Source organism: Stigmatopora nigra, chromosome 6 (genome assembly GCF_051989575.1).
Source record: "Stigmatopora nigra isolate UIUO_SnigA chromosome 6, RoL_Snig_1.1, whole genome shotgun sequence".
Classification (NCBI taxonomy): Eukaryota; Metazoa; Chordata; class Actinopteri; order Syngnathiformes; family Syngnathidae; genus Stigmatopora; species Stigmatopora nigra.
The window spans coordinates 5492875-5511427 of NC_135513.1; the positions used below are offsets into that span (position 1 = coordinate 5492875).

Consider the following 18553-nt stretch of genomic DNA (forward strand, 5'->3'; position numbering starts at 1 on the left):
ACGGGCAGGCGCAGGCTTGATTCCCGCTGGTGGCAGTATGATTGAGGAGCGCGAATGGTCATCTGTTTATCTGGGTTCCCTGCAGCTTACTGGCGACCAGTCTAGGCACCAAGTTGGCTGGGTTAGGCTCCAGCAACAGCCGTAACTCTTACGAGGTTTCGCAGTACGGAAGATAAATGAGTGAATGTGTGATTTCATTGAGAGGTATGTCAGAAATGTGAAGGTTGGCTTTTGTGACCCTGGAGTTAAAAATGAATAGGAAAAGGAAAAATAGCACAAATTCTGAGTACATGGATGGCAAGAAAGTTTGAAAGAAAGGAGAAGAGGGCTGGGAAGTCATGGCAAAAATGTGAGGTGGAGAGAGAATCAGGCCATTCATCCATGCCTCTGGAGACGGACGCATTCTGAATGCAAGATTCCAAACACCAACTTCACTTTGTCCTACTGCAGCCCTGTCAGTCTTTGCTATAGTTAGTGTTACCAAGCACTTGGGACACATTCAAAATGTGTTAACATTATGGGGGTTACAGCTTAACTGCAGTTCATGACCCCCAACTCTTCACATTAACTGTAAATTGGGTGAAATGTGTTTTGCTTTGAAATTTTCGGGGTAGTAAACATGATAAAAGCTGCTGTTTATAAGAAATGCCTTAGCTAATGAGTTTTTCCAATGATTAATAATGCAGACACACATGCATATACATGCAGATACACAAACAACACGCCGAAAGAAATATGCTGGAGTCTTGTCAGAGCCCCACACAATCTCCCATCTCTTGTACTGGGTTTTTTTTCCATAACCCTGCCAGATAATTGGTCTCTTGTGAGACCAAGCTGCTTAAAGCGAGAATGTTAAACCTTAGTAAGGCTTCAGACACAAGTACCAATAAATGCTCCTATACAGAAATGAGGCAACACATATGGCAATAATGTGCACTATCTCAACAAACATGACAGCTGTTAAGTGAAATATTAAATAACCAAGTTAAGTCCACCACTTGTCTGGGAGCATGGAATCTAAAAACATTGTTCTGGGGCAGATATTCATATTGTCACTTCACCCCCTTTCTTACGTCTCAGAATCAGCAACACATCCCTAAGGGCATTTGGACCAGCCGCTTTGCTCCAACACATCTCTGTATGACCTTGTCAGCAATGTTCCTTTTTAATCATGTTGAAAAAAAACGTCTTAAAAATTCCTTTAAAAATTGAATTTGAAAGGTAACCTCCTCTATTTTTACTTGCTGCAGTGTTTCCCTTTGCTTGGGATCTAGGGGAAAGTGTGTGAATAGGCTGGAGAGGGTGGGAGAATACATATACACAGAGGAGGAGAAGGAGGAAGATGGAACAAAAGTTGGAGCGAGTGGGTAGATGGCAAGAAAAAAAGAGTGACAGCAAGGCCCAGAAAAGACAAATTGAGAGAATAACATCAATAGTAAAAGTGGAAACTACACATCATCGTGGGAAAGAGGCTGCTGGCAAAGGATGAAGGTGAGACAAATATCCAGTGTTATTGCTGTACTCTATGACATGAACTGATGTGCAAAATAAGATGCCCCTTTATTCTAACAAGGCAAAGGCAGACATGTTTTAATGAATTTATGATTCACAGAAGATATCTGGAGGAAGCTGTTTAACCTGAAATTTAGACAACAGTTTAATGACACCATGAAATAGATATGGTGAATGATTGAGTGCTAAATGCCAGATTCGGAAGCACCATCCACGGTGGGTAAACTCTCCTCTATCTTCATAATAGCCACACAAAAGGCACAAGTAATTGGACAACTGCACAGGCCTAATCAAGCACATTAAAGCTCATTAGGCAGCTTAAAAGTTATACTACACCACCTTGGCGTGTCCTTTTTGACTCAAACAATTTCACCACAATGACTAAAGTGTCGGGACAATAAAACAGGCTGTGTTGTGTCTCATGCAGCACTGTCCAATATTGGATGTACTCTGGTCAGTTCAAGTTCTGAATCTCTAGCACTACTTCAAAGTCAGAAAAAAATAAATACCTTCCTGTGCATATGGTATTTTAACTAATGTGACTTTTGTGAGATAATTCATTGCTGTTAGGTGCAAGACAATGTCCCTGCAGCCTAGTGGTCTTTCCTTGAATATTTCAGTAAGTTACAATAATATCATCTTAGGATCTGCTGGATTTGTAGTGTTACTTTCCTGTGACGGCAGCAGAAAAAAACTACAACCTCCGTCACCAAAATATTAATCATATCAACCGTTGGGTTTTGTTGTTTGTTGTATTATGGCATGAGAGCTAAATAATGCAGCATATACTGTTGACCGGGAGCCGCAATTCAGAGTCCTATGGCTGAAAGGTTTTTCCTATGGCTGAAAGGTTTTTCCTGTGGCTGAAAGGTTTTTCCTTTGGCGGCGGCCAACAGTGGATGCTGCTGCATCTAAACAAAATATGACATGTTTTAATGTTTTATGGTAAAACGTAGACACTTGAGTGGAATGTGATTTGAGGGGAGCCAGCGCCAATGGTCCACACTTGTTTTTCCCAATTTTAAAGCCTTATTAAATAGCAAAAATAGGTATTACATAAACAACACTCTTTTCTCCTGCCCAAACAATCGATTAATATTGAATTCTATTGTATGGTGTGCTTCTTTTAGACTTCTGTTTACCATTTTTTTTTAAATAAATTTGACTTGACGGGATGTACCTTAATAACAAAAGCTCCAATAGAGAATAATCCTTTCCTTCATAGGTTCTTTAAGCATATGAAAACAGTATAAGATGTCATGGTGTTCCTATGAGCTTTTCTTCCTTGCGTTCTGTCAGAAGTGAGGTCAGCCGGCTAAGTGAGCCCGAGGCGAGAGCCCTCACGTTTGGCCAGGCTGAAATATTTAAAGGTGGGTCGAAACCCAGTGGGTCTATCCCTTCAGAGGCCAATTAGAACAACTGCTTGGTCATGGATGAAAGGCTCCTGCCATTGCATGATGCACAATGTCACATATGCTGGACATATCAACATGTTTGTATAAACGCATGCATTTTCTCTACCTTTCATTTATGTATATGACATCTATCCCGCTACTTATGGGTATGGTTGTATAAATTATAATTTCGCTCTGTTGCCTCTCCTCTTCCCATTTTAAACAATAATCCTTCCGTTTTAAAACAACTAAATCCCAGCTGCTCTACAGTAATGTTCAAGCAAAAAAAGAAAAAAAAGCAAAACAAGTGTTTTGCTATCAAATCCTATTTCGCAAAAGAGTCTAACATGAAAGCAGAGGTAAGAAAGGATAAGGAAAGCTTAAACAAAAATATAGGGATGAGGGAAAATTGGTGCTACAGTAGGTAAGCAATATCCTGTATAAACATATGAAACTAAGGAACTTACAGTTGGCCATACCCAATCCCGTGCAGCACATGGTTCTCTAATTAATAGAAAAAAAATGGATCAATACGCTGACAAGAGAATTACGTCAATTCCACAAGTAATTTCAGCTGCTAATTCTAGTGATTAGTGAAATATTGAGCAATTGTAACAACGCAAGAATCATTAAATAACAAATAGTTTTTGTGCCTGGAATTAACGACTGAACTTGATTTAGTTCTGCAGATGTTTGTGGCAAAGAACTCTTTATAACTGCATTCAATCAAAGTTAAGCCAGCTGATTTCTTATTTTGCATTATGATGATTCGCTGGTAACACGCTGCAGGCTTACATCAAAGTAAAAGCATACCAAATAATATATGGGAAAACTTTTGGTAACTTTTTATGTCCCAGGTGTTGAGATGTTGTTTAAGGCCATCTGGATTATATACATCCTGTTATCAGACAACTGCACTGTAGATGAACAACCTATCGTACTTTCAAACACACTTTACTGAGAATTTGGAGTCTTTATTTAGCCTCATTTCCTAGAGGAAACCCATTCAGGCACAGGGAGAATATGCAAACTCCATACAGAATAGTGAGAAATTGGGATTGAAGCCCTAAACTCAGACCTATCATGCTAATAAATCATCCACTTTGTCACCCCAGTCCTGAACATTAATTCAACAAACTTTAATAATTTCAACTACAGAGACACATCCCGTATTGCAGTAAATAACCATTAGAATCAGTTTTCAGTGTCCTTAAAGAACCTCCACCTTCCAAAAAAACAACAACAAAAAACCCTTCAACATAGCCGTTTTTTAAAAATATCTTGATACGATACACATCCATTTTGCAAAAGATTCACCCACCTGAAATGCAATACTATTTATTGCATCAGAGGGAAGAACATGGGGCAATCTATACAGTGCTTGCATGAGAAAATCTTAATGTAGTCCAGCACCAAAATTCAAACAGTATTTCCCTAGTAGTAAAATCACTACATACATTCTGAGCACATTAACACCTCATTGTAGCACGTAGATACATAAATGCCCATAAAGCATAAATCATTCATAATTATCATTAAAAGGAAAAAAGAAGGGTGATAGCAAGGTGGAATAAATTGCCACTTCTGACCCCTCCCTTAGTCAAAGTGATGTGAACTGACAGCATATGAGGAGCAATTTCCCCCATTTCACAAGGGCCGAGGTGAAATATGGATCCAAATCTCAATGGTAACGCTAAGACTCACACAAAACTGTCACTTCATGCAGACAACTAAATAACACACAAACACACTCATAGATAGTCTTAAACATGTGTATTATATGACGTATATGTATCGCACTTACTTCGATGTATTATTATTATTTTTTTGCATTTCCTGGCCCCAATATCACCCCTCATCTCGCTTTCTCATATGCCCCAGGGAGAAAAGGCACTTAAGATGACTTTGAAGCAACACATGTTGAACTGCGGGTGCTGCTGCTGCCACATTTGGTAAGGAGAGGTGAGAACAAGAGAATGCTATTCAAACAAAGACCGATGACAAATCTCTAGGCCGTGACTGTAGTTGGGTAGTGTAGCACTTACTATGTCCACTTTGTAGTTTGCCAGTAGTGAATAATATCATTTATCTGAAGAGTTCTCCATGCAGTGGTATTTAAATCAGGTCCCAATCTGTCTCATATCTGCAACAAACGAATAGAAACACAAATCAATTATTTATCCCACTTCAATTTCACAGTGACTGCACTAATTTTTTTTGACAAGTATAGGAGAGGATTTGAGTGTATTTTTGGGAAGCACTGACATCTTTGGTTAATTTTAATTCTTCCATGTTCAAGATTCTTTTATCTAATTAACACTATGAATTCTCAAACAGTGTAAAAAAATGAGGTGTTAATCAAAAATGCCTGGATGTAAGAGGCCAAAATGCTGTTGTTTAATTTCTTTATACGTATGTCAGTACCTGCTTCTGAGAGAGAAACAAGTGAAAAAAATAAAAATAAAACCATAATAGGGCTCCCAACTTGCATTCGAAATGCAATAATTTTGGTGTTATTTTATTTCATTGTAATTTAAAAAAAAATCTATTTTATTCTAAATTGCAGGGTCTTTGTGATGATTTGCTATAACCCTTTTTACTTTTGCTCCCACTATATCTCTTGTATGCTACACTACTGGGAAAAAAACAATATTTGTAATACTGCAACGTGCTGAAGAGTGTAAGGTTGCTCTTTGCTGGACAAATGAAGGCATGAGGAGTCAAAGTGTACCTTGGGGTCAAAGGTGATCTTAGTGTAATGTTAGACAGGTCAACAAAAGTATAGGCAAGAGGAGTTTGTAAGAATATATGATGATGTGACCAGCATTCCTTTGTGGGCTTTGAAGCTGAAGACATCCCTAACAGCAAGTGGGGAGACAAAGTTGGAAACCTTCACGTGGTGTCTCCTGAGAGGCCGCTCGCTGCGGCCTGCGAATTCCAACAAATACCACTCAGAGCTGCCAACAAGGACCGTGGCACCCTACGTTTTTCATCCAGCCGGAGACATTTGACTGCCCCTCACCTCCGACTACCCCCCGGATGAAATAATCCGCGTTCCAGTGGCAGCTCTAGCGCTATCTGAGGGCAATCCTCAGGCGCTTGTAGTGCAAAAACAAAACAAACAAACAAACAAACAGCAAGTGTGATCATCTTAGAACTTGCTTTAATGTTGCTCTCTTGGCAACCTGTGCTCTGAGGTCTGACGAAATGGAAAAATACATAAAAAAAGAAAAGCCGTGATATTTTCAGTGTGGAGAAAAACCTGACTACTTTCAAATTACAATAAAATGGTCATTCATTCAATCTTCTGTGGCGGTACACAAAGAATTAATTGCAAGCCGATTGCAGAAAGTTGAAGGTTTAAAAAGTAAAGTTTTTGTGCCAAATGAGTTCTATTATTTGTCTAAACCATTGATTTGATTTGAATTGCAAACACACAGTGCTTGCATTCAGACTAAGAACATTATTGTTAGAGTACTGGGGAATTCAAAAGGCTAACAGATGATGTTCATAATGGACGGCTTTGCATCATCAATTCGTCCTTGTCGACAGCGCACAGTTTGATTGAGTCTCACTATAGAATCACAACCCTGAAGTCATTTGGGATAGTGATGGCATTAATTTCTGATATTGAAATAACTGGATTTTTTTTCAGAAGAATGTAACGGCAAGATTGTTGCTCATACAATTTCACACATTGATCAAAGGAGATTGAACACTCGGATTTCACGTTTTTACGTATTAAAATGCCTACATTTATATAGGTTGTAGCAAATGTTTTAAGAATTGGATCTGCTTTTTATAATCTACAAAAGTCAAAATAAAAATAAAAGACGTGCAAAACAAACAAGTAAATGGCAATTTTTTTCCGACAACCAATTCAAAAGGAAATACGTGGTCTTGTCCACTTTTTATTAATGCTAAACGTGAATTGTATATTTGTGCAAAGCCATCTAATTTGATTAGAGGGATAAGTCTCTGGATATGAAGCTTTGGTTTGTGTATGAATATATTCTCTCGGTGCTACTACCAAAGGTCATTTTGAGGATTTTGTGTAATGGAAGGATAGAAATGGCTGTATCATCTGATGCTGTTGGAATTTTGTAAAGCCTGCTATGGGGAATTTAAAATCTTAGAAACATGCTGTTTAGTGTTCAAATAACTCTTTTTTTTATCTCAGAGGCAGTTTGGAGATGTTGAGAATCACTCCACTGTTAGGGATACAGAATCCTAATATTATGAATGAGAAATGCATGTTCCTAGAGATTTTTTTCATTGCTAGATATAGTTTACATTCTAGATATCCATATATTTCCAGATATTTAAAAGATTAGTTTAGCTTAGTCAAGAGCTGATTTCTTTTTGATATATTCAGATGTAAAATACTACATTTCCCATGGGCTGGATTGGACCTGCTCCGTGACCATCTTGACACTTCTGTTGGAGTGAATATTCCTGTGCATTGCTATATACACGTATGCTGTATGCAGGGACGGTTAGCTGTTTTTAAGCAGCCAATTCTGCAGTGAAAGTGACTGTCAGGCTTGACTATAGCAGGGATGTGCTGATAGAGAGGTTTTAAAGTAGCAGACTACTGCCTAAGGCCTGGAAGAACTTGGAAAAGAGGGAAGCGTGGGGACAGGGGTGTGTTGGTGTAAATAGTGGAAAGGAGGGGAAGCAACACAGATAAAGAAAAACAGGAATGCAGCAGAAAATAAACATGAAATAGGGAGGAGATTTCAGAGAGGCGGCAACCAAGGTCAAGCCAGGCAAGCAGAGCAAGTAGAGAATGAGAGATAAAGGTGAAAAAAGTATAAAGGGAGGGTCAAAGCCAATGAACGACAATGTTGGAAGAAGGAAAGAGCAAGAGAGAAAAGATACAGAATGCAAGCCCATAGGGGGTGGAGGTGTAGAGTGAGTCCTTGCATGATAATTTGTTCATTAGGGAAGACCTTGACCAAGAATGTTCTCTGCCTATATCGTGATCTCATGACTCTTCTTCACTTCATGCTCCCCCTCTCTCTCCTGTAACCCCCGTAAGCCACTTTGCTTAGTTTGTCTTTTTGACTCCTCCCTGTCACAGTTCTCTCATTATAAAATCCCCATTCTTAGCCATAGGGCCACGGTGAAAGAATGAGAGGAGAGAGATTCTGAAAACATATCACTCGCCTGACCTCTTTGCCCCACATCCTTTACACATGCACATCTGATGTCTGTTTTTAACGCGGCGTTTGTGTGCCCTCCTGTACGGATATTTTCTTTCAATACAATTGGAACATGTATACACATGTTCCAATTGTAAAATATATGTGTACTACTCATATAAAGTAGATGTATCTTGTATATTAATGCTGTGCTTTACCATTATCTCCAGGCTGTCATAAAAACACTGATATACTACAGTTAAATTAGCTTAGGGAAGGTTCCGTTTTCTTGAGGTACTCCATTACTCCATTTCAGGTGGGGATTTAGGTTGTTTGCACTGCAGGTGCATTTCCCATCAGCATGGAAAGTTTCTTAAATCGCACAAGTCTTGGCTAAATTGCCTTAGGTCAAGTCAACACTAAGATGGAGAAGGTTATTGTGCAGCGTATTTCACAGTAAACATTATATTTGGCATCACAGGCATTTGAACAGAGTTTATGACCCTCTGCTGTCACAAACCAAACTAGAATTTGCATAAAACATTACATTTTAGGTGACACATGGTTTCTAGTTGAAAGTATTATCCTCTCTTGGTAAAGAATAGTTTTTTTTTGGTATCGATTGATTGGTGAAAGGGCTTAACTTGCCCTCTTTCCATTGCGCACTGCAGTGAGTGCTCAAGAGTCTGATGATGTCATTCAGTAGCTGCTGATTCTAACACATTCAGAATAAAACAACACACTGCTCAAAATCTCATGGTATTAAATGTTATGAAACAGACACAATACTGCAGGAACAATAACACTGAGAAGAAAGCACAATAACAGTTGTAATCATCAGGAGCAACCAAATGGCAAAAACATAAGGCATATTTTTTTTCTATTACAGCTAACACCTCATCGGATATTCTTTCCCCCACTCTTCCTTATAAACTGTAGAACTGAAATTCACAGTGCTGCAGCAAAGTGCCCATCATGCAGTGTGGATCAATATAGCTCATAATAGATTTGTTTGGGTACGTTTCACACTGCCTCCCGTGCTCATCTTTATTGCACATCTCTCCACACAAATACCCCCCCGCCCCCGGCTCAGGTAACGTTTATTGAACAAAAACCATGCTTGTACATTTGCAACTGGCAGTGGCAAGCACCCTACAGCTTCTAATGATTTTACAATTTCTTGTCAAGGTTAAAAAGAAAGGGTTGAATAAAGTAAGATCAGTTGATTTAGGAAATGAATGTGAAATGGCAATAATGTAAAAGACTGAGTAAAAATCCTTCGGATGAGCATTTCAATGACTGTGTCCTCTAAAATGGAAACACATAACTAGTAATAATTAATTCATTCCTTATTCATTTTATGATACTACTTATCTTCACAGGGGTCACAGTGGTACTGGAGCCTATCAGAGCCAACTGTGGAGAGTAGATATCGCACATATTTCATACCAAATTGCAATTAATGTATTTTCTCAATGTTCTAGTATGATGTACATAGTACCGGAGTAAGTTGTTTAAATAAAAAAGGATATGAATGTTTTATAAAAAAAAAAAGCGAACTACATACGCAATGGGAAACATGTTTTATGGTTCAAAATATGAATGTGTGTGAGTCACTGACTTTTAATGGGTGTGACTTCTAAATTTATATTAAATTCAGTTAATCTTTTTAGAGTGGATAGAATTGGATAATTTTCTGTGCGGTCATTCTTGGGGCATTTCAATTCAGAGATGGTAATTATTATAATGAATAGATGACTAAAAGGAGCAATAATACTCAGTTTTACTATGATATTTTATCCATGTTTATATGTGTATGCATGTGTGTGCGTGTTTGTATGTGATGGGATGTCTGAATTTTTGAAAATGAAAACAACATTGAAGATGGTCAAAATAATTCAGAAAATAGGACTTTTGTATCCTTATACCTGTATTATGCCACATGCCCTTGGGGGACTATCACAAATGTAGATACAGAAAACACCCATATTATCATGTCACACACACACAGATTATGTACATTATGTAAAAGACATGGCAAACAGTAGCATCTCAAGATCTCACATTAATTTAGTGGATTTGACCTTGCTTTGTTTATGTATGTGTATGAACGTGTGCATACAAATTCAGGTGTCTATGCAGGTTTTTGACATGCAGAGCTATTTCTTTGATTTGGCCTTGTAAGCATTTTTTATACTATACGTATAAAAATTCATATATGATGTTTAAAGCGCTAACACTAGATAGTCTGTGTATGTGTGTCTGCATGTGCATTTCAGGACAAAGGTAGTGAAAGGAGAATCCATATAATGATGAGATGTATAATACATTGTAGGAAGTGGAGTCAAGGGCAATGTGGATGGAATATAAAACTTGAATGAAATGATGCGATCTTAGAAAACACCAAAATCCACCTTAAGCAGACTTATGAGGAAACAGAGTAAGTAAGCACACACACCCGCCACTTTCCAAAACACACACGCCTTTGAACGTAGAGTGCTGCGATGACAATTGCCAGCGGCATGAGTCGTCCTCTCTAATAAAACCCTAAAACGGGGAGTCGCCGTTAGAAAAGAGCTAGAGAAATCGAGCAAAATGCTGAGAATGTAATTTGAGCACATTGGAGTCGGTCCAGTGAGCAGGCGTTGACACACAATGCAACACGGTTATTCAAGCACATGTGATGCCACATATGTCAGAATTAGTTAACAGCTACGCAGCTAAACACAGACACACAAGGTTGACCCCTGCGGCCTAAACTACATAAACATCCACACAATGATACACAATGTGAACTCGAGATATGGCTATGAGCATTTTGAAAAGCACAACTAAGCTAAATTCTTCATGAAGGGTCTCTTATTTTATATGTGGGGAGAAAAGTTTACTGAGCAATGTCTAAATCTCTTAGAATGAAATGTGTATCAGCTACATAAGGACATGCAGTCAGATGAGAAATATTTTAGAACATACTATCTTGTACCCAATGGTGTGACCTAACTGGCCTGATTTTAAAGCTTACCCGATTTTGCAGTATTAAATATACGAGAGTATTAATAAACCAATGAAGGGAAAATGGTTGCCCGTGGCATAGATGTATGTTGGGTTGCGAACGAAGGAGCCAGCAGTCAAATGCCCATCCCCTGGTGCATGAATAGGTGAATGTGAGCATGTTAAAACACGCTTCAGAGCATGAATAGGTGAATGTGAGCCGTGTTATAATGCGCTTCGGAGATTGTAATGGCGTAGAATCTAGTATTCCAATTATTTGTGTCTAGATGCATATGTGTGCATTTGGTCCAATCAGATTTATTTCTTCTACTTAGAATGGTTCTTTCATCAAATTATACATTTGCTATGATGTGTTTTATGATTCATTTTGTGAAACACCTTGTCTTATATTTTTTGTCTGAAATCTGCTAAGAAACAACAATTTTATTTGATCAGATTTTGTTTATATGCATATAACCATTATCATTTGCTATATTTGATTCTTTTCATTTTTTGCAGCAGTCCTTTTCACAGGTATACAATGGTGAAAAGCGAATCTACACCTATGACTTCATCGAAAGCATGGCTTTGTGTGTTTGTGTTCCAGCCATAAGACTCAAAAGGGATGCGTTTGTGCATCTGTAGTATGGAAGGAACAGTCGAGATGCAAGCTTTCCTTTTGACTGAGGAGTTCTGCCTTTGGGGGAATTCCCTCAGTAGCAACTTTCATTGATGGCCCGAGGCCACGTACGTACCCACACTGATTCACTCACCCCGCTTTCATGTAACACCTTGAGAAATTCAACACATACGCCACAATATAGATGCATAATTTAAAGTGTTCCACATAGAGTAGCTGTTGGTGTATTTGCATGTCCCTACCAATTCTGTATGACGAGGAAAGGGAAAATTTTAAGTTTGAGTAGTTAGTGTTCAATCTTACACTGAATGTTCTAATTAAGATTGACAGAATCACGATAAACACACCTGCTATGCCAATAATCTGTGTTTCATTTGACATGACTCATTCATAAAATAATGAGGGCTTTGGGAGGGTAGAATACCTTTGAAATGGAAATCTATTGTAGTTACCAGCCTTACATTATTAGAAAGTAGAAAGTATTTAATCTCATCTCATTTCATTTTCTGAACCGCTTTAAGAATCAACAGATGGAAATAGCAAACTTTGTATTTAGGGATATAGTGCCAAACTGTATATCCTGACATTTGTTTTCTTAAATCCTGCTGACCCCTTTTGGTGATATCCTTTGCACATCGATGTTCTTTTTTGATCCAGCAAAGCGTGAGAGATTGAAAGTCAGTGGCCTTAAATTTAGTTTGTCAGGCTTGCTACATCATATATGTAGTGATGTGTGTAGATTTTCTCAACCATGTGATGATTTTATGGAACATAGATAATAAAAATATCTAAATTTCTTACAATTGTGTGTTGAGAAAGACAAAAAATATAAACTTGTATAAATTAAAACAAATCTAAATCTGCTGTGGCAATGCTGACGTCACTCAAGTCAAGACACCGCGAAGAGTAAAATGCCAGTCAACCCGGCATCATAAAAGGGTGCCCCTTCAGTTAAATTTAATCATAACTACTTTATAATGCTATTTGTAGTCACCAAGCATTTACATTGTAGATATAAATATATCAATCTCGGTTCTAATGTATTATGTATCTCTATTCTCTTTGTCTGTCTTCTGTCTGCCCCCTTGTACTCTTTACTTTCCAACTATATTTTCAATGAAATTCACTATTTAATGTATACAACCATGGAAGAGTATTGAAAACTCCCCTTTTACACACCCACAACTGCTTCATTATTAAATAGGATTCAAATCTACTGTGCATCAAGACCTTGCACCTCAACAGAAGGTCAGAAACAAAAACAAGCCAAAAAAGAAAGAAAAAAATCAGGCACCTGGCCAGGTGAACAAGTACATCTTATCCGATGTTGTTATTTTGTAAAAAAAACTTGGTTTCCCAATGTGGAAAGAAATACATCTTTCTGAGAAAGTTGTAATCAAAAGTACTGTGGTCCCGCTATATACAAATGCTTACAAAATGTGTTCATTCTTCTTCACAATTTATTCAAAGCAACGGGCTACTGCAGGCAGGAGGTGATAACCTTGGAAAAACAAATGTAGTTGTAATGTTCATTAAAGGTCAGGGCATGAGACACGGAATAAATCGTAATTTTCGGGCCGGACCAGAAGTCAGGATTTTACAATGAATATTGCACGAGTACCAATGACAATGCTTTTAAAAAATTATATATACATACACATATATATCGGCTGGCCACCGATTCAGCTAAAATAGGCTCCAGGAGCCCCGCAACTCTAATGAGGATAAAGCGGTTCAGAAAATTAGAAGAGATGAGTTCTGAAGTTGCCAGAGGAAGGCTCCCAATCCTATCACCTTTGCTTGTTTACGCCAAAACAGTAATCAGTGGCAAAATGCTGACCCAGCAAATCATTTTAGGTAGCAGTCTGCTCATTGGTAACACAATTTTGTCCAGAGCATCTGTGTTATAAACGATCCCACTTCCACATAAAACACTACTATGTACTACACGCTATATTTGCAGGACATCAAAATAACATTTAAAGACATTGCTTTGCCTCCACCTTGTTTATGAAGAACGCTAATGTGGAATAATTATTTGCCCCCTGTCACTTGGATACTTTACCATCCTGACTCAATTTCTTGGATTGTAATCCAGATTGAAGACTGTCCTAAATGTACCTGATGTAGTCAATATTTGATATATATCCTACTAGTCAATAATATCACTTTGAAATAACAAAATAATTTCTTCAATTTAAAAATAGTATATAGTTTACATGATTATTTTAGAGTAAATAATTTAAGATTACAATGGGCTACATAACTTCTATGGATTCTTATTGTCTGCTGATACTGCATTATGACCCTCTGTGGGGTAATGAATATCTAAAAACGTAGGCTATATCATTATAGTATCATAAGAAGTCCCATGTTGTAATTCTCTTTTTCCTTAATGGTATCCTTGCATGGTCATCATATACATGCTGATAGATTTCGTTCTTTGTCGGACCTTTTATATATATTCATTCATTCCTTTTCCATTCCATTTAAAAGGGTTATGGGTCACTAGAGCCTATCCCAGCAAATAACAGGCAGTGGGCGGGGTACACTTGGAATCGGTTCTCAGCCAATCACAGGGCACAAGAAAACTAACATCCATCCAAGCATACTCTCACCTAGGGAAAAGATTGAGCCATCAATCAGCCTCCCATGCATGTTTTTGGGATGTAATACAAAAACAAATTATGAAGTTCTTCACTGAAAAAGGGACAAAAGAAAACAAGCAGAGTGAGAATGAAATGACTCACCATGTCTGTTGACTGGGTTGTTGGGTGATGACCTCCCAGAAGTTATCCGACATACGTATGTGAGAACAGCATTTTCAATTGTGACCTCTAATTCGCTTGGCTTGTGTCTGACACCCAGAATGAAATGTGTGCTCACGCGGACAGAACGCATGCATCATAAATCAGTTTGATGTGTCAAAAAAGTGTGTCACCACTGTCATTCAGCAACGTTTGAGCATCAGACACACGTTTGGTGTGTCAGAAGATATGCACACGACACTTCTGTTGTTAGTCGTATTTGAATTGTCGCCCCAAAAACTGAGAAATGATCAATTAGGATTCTTTGGTCTTCAGTGTGAGTATGAGACTATATAATGAGATAATCATTGGATCCAATATTAGCACACTGTTGACACAATTAATCACTATGTAAACAGGATCAAATAAAATTATGCAACCAATTTCACAATCTCCAGTTAATCAAATAATCAAGCAAGTTAAAAGACTCGCTATACCTGAATATCAAAAATGTTAAATGATCACACAGGAAATGGCAAAACTGCACACTACAGAAAATATTTAATTATACTGAACACAAGAGTTTAGACTCAGAAAATAACCTTGATCCAGACAAACGATTCAATAAAAATAATCACTAATCTGTATGCAGGTATTATCCTAGTGATCAATTTATGAAAAGTATAAACATTCATAATGCAATTTCATTCATACACACAAATGGCAAATGTCTATGTAAAAATGTTAATTAAAATTGTCATAGTATAAGAAACTGTTAAAAAGTTAAAAAGTACACTGACTATTTTACCAGCGATATGGCATTATTAAAGTAGTGCAACCTTTCACGTTTATTTGTAAACATATGTTGGTGACCTTTTAAATAAAATCATGCATTCAATTCCACAAGGCTTCCACCAACCAATCACTCAACCAATTAATTAATCAATTACTCTTGGAATCATTGTTAGCATTAGTGAGTGTCGGGAAACAGGTCGTTTGATGGAAAAGCCATGTGCATAAACTAAAAAGAGCATACGTGTGGACGTGTTGTTCATTGAAATGTCATTAAAACAGCTCTGTTTGGCTCCGTTGTTCAACAAACCCCCTTAGACAGAATCATTAGTAGTTTTATTTTTATATTTTATAAGAAAACAATTTGCCAAAAGCAAAGACGAACTGCTTATGTGAAGGACCTAGAATGTTGTGCTACAGCCCTGGGCAACTGTCACTATCAAGGATTCAGCGCTCCATCAGTGGGTGCCAACCAGCCTCCCTATCTCCATTGGGGTGGCAAGTCTTTGTGTCTTTATCTGTCTAATTTGCATGTGTTTTTCTAGACACATTGAAATATCTCAGGATGTGGCTGTGTTTCACTATAACAATGGTTACACTGTTGTTCAAATATGTTGAAGTATCATAAATGCTACCTGTCAGAAAGACAAAGACTCAGTTAACATCTAAATATTCAAATACTCACTGTAAAATACATGTTAGGAAGAAAAACTGACAAGTCTATTTAACATGCTGACAAAACAAGGAGGCCACCTTTGTCAGACATTCATCAGAAGGAAAAAATATATGGTGACTTATTCAAAGTGAATATTAGGTGTGGACACTGTTAACTTTCCTTTGTGTTTGATGATGCCCATTTGTAATGTAAAGATCATTGAAAAGCATTCAGGTTCACTCAGTATGGGATTATCAAATTATATATATATAAATGCCTCTTTGACACAATACTGCATGTATTACTGTATGTCAGTCTACCTTAAATTCCCATTAAATTACAGTTCAACATTTCTCCTCATTTAGTTAAAAACCATCACATGAATAATGTTCTACTAGTACGATATGCTGTAGCGACATGCACGTCTTACACGATAATAACGTTGTTAGCAGCACCTCTGTATTTTTGTCAATCAATGCATCAACAAGGCCTGTTCTCTCTGCTGAGAATGTACAATCAATTTAGCGGCTGGAAACATTAGATTATTTATGTAGTCATTTATTTGTGAGGCGCTTGCAAGGCTGGCGTGTCCCAAGTTAGTTTAATACTGCTACCTAATTAAGTGTTCCACAGTTTTAAATCCTTCTAAATTATTTCCTACGTCTTTTTCCCCCAAACTCCATCTCTTCGTTCTCTTTCTTCTTTGCCTGGAGGCTTTTTCCATATCCCTCTCTGAATCATTTTCCATTTCATCTTTGTGTTAAACATTAATATACCCCCTTTGTATTTTTTGTCTTCCTTCATTTCATCTCCGTTACAGACAGATGAGCAAAGGCGCTTAGCTCTCATTTAGTGGGGGTTGATGAAGAAGTGCAGGTTCTAATTCTATGTGAGAACATAACTACGATATGATCCGTGCTATCCATTATTTCCATTACATATTTAATAGCAAGTGTTATCGTAATGCTTAATTACCAATTAACATTGACTGATTAACTGACAATTGCTGGCTTAGAATAAAAATGCAAGAGTCCCAACACAAGGATGTGGAAATTAGAGGACATTTATCTTCGCGTGTTCACCTTAATTTGACTTGCACGTGTGTTTGAGTATGTGTGTGCCTGATCGAGCAAGACCTAATCACTTCCATATTGACGATGTCATGTCAGTTTGAATGCGCACCTTTGTAGACATTTTTCATCTGGGCATTGTGAACGCTGTCACATTCCATTTGATGCCTCCATAAAAAGAGATGGGATCTAGAAGCTTTTATGTTATAAGGGTAACATGATAAAAATATGATTTAAGACTTGATTTAAATTATATACAAATAATTCTAAACCCAGCAAAACACAATAGTTATCTCTGTTGATTTGCATAGCTCAAAGTGACGGTGAATCACTAACTCAGATGGAATATATCCACGTATGGCTACCTTGATTTATGGTGCTCATAGACATATACAAGCAAAAATTTAACATCAATAGTTCACTATTGTAAAGGTTATACAAAGTTCATTGTCACAAACAATGGGACTGAGATTGAATAGGCTGCCATAATACTAGAAAATCTAAATATCTACAATGCATCGATGTCCAGGTGATAGCATGAGACAATAGTTCTGGGTTTTTCCTCGGAAAGCAACTTGATGGTGAGACGTCGGTGTTCTCTAAAACATGGAACAGTAGGGTATTCAAATATTCTAGTGTGTTGCATATATTTCCATATTCGCTCATGGATTCAGAATTGAGTTAAAATTGAGCACAGCTCTGGTGAATTCAATTTGTTATGACACCTTTCCTGCTAACATGACAGAATAAACATACTATATGTGTACATGTATGAAAAGAAATGTCTAAAAGTTGCACTTGATTTACAAACTCATTACTGATGAAGGCAATGGATTGGTATGAATGCATATAGTGGATTACACCCCCACTGCCAAACACTGCCAAATACAATTGAGTCTTTAATATGAAACCTCAAAGATCTCAATTAAGCCACCCTTAATAGCATTTGAAGATAACTCTTTCAAACATTTTCAAGGACTTAACAAGATGGAAAGTGGGTAGGAAACAAATCAAAACCAAAATGCCTTTGTTAAATTCAACATAATAGTTTGTAGTCAAATGGTTGTGTCTAGTGGAGGTTTTCAGAAATTAAAAAAAAGGATGTTGAGACATTATTTTAAAAGACTGACAGTCTGTTTACAGGCAGCAAGTCATTACTCTGCCCGTGAAAAAATTAAAGTATGAATTTTTCTCATTATTTTGTTTTGATTCGATATGAGGCCTTAGTGATCTACAGTATGACATTTAAAATGAATTCACTTGAAAATCAGACCATTCTTGAATCATATCGTGCTCCACATATCCAGATACCTACTCTAATTATCTTCATTGGAGAGATGTACACCCCTATACACACATTTTAGCACGCTTTTAATTCCTTCTGTTTAAGTAATTATGGGCCTTAAGGCAAAATACAAAAGGGCCCTGATGTGGAATGCACTTTGAATGAACTTCAAAGATAGAAAATCTAAGCTAAATAGGTCAAAAGTATATTGTCTCATATAAACAACAACAAAAAACTAGCCAACAATTTAATTTGTACTGAGTGTCAAATTTAAATGTGGGAGGTGAAACATTTCATTCAATATGATAATTGTCAACACGCTC

At 37.3% G+C, this 18553-nt stretch overlaps 1 protein-coding gene across 3 annotated transcripts in view; it reads right to left on the minus strand.

Moving 5' to 3' along the window:
* The window catches only part of pcdh7a (protocadherin 7a), a 121676-nt gene that overhangs the window by 50826 nt on the left and 52297 nt on the right, over positions 1-18553 (minus strand). For all 3 annotated transcript variants that reach the window (XM_077718603.1, XM_077718602.1, XM_077718604.1), the window contains exon 2: positions 4952-5049. The gene's annotated coding sequence lies outside the window, so the exon portion shown is untranslated. The remainder of the gene's footprint in view (positions 1-4951; positions 5050-18553) is intronic.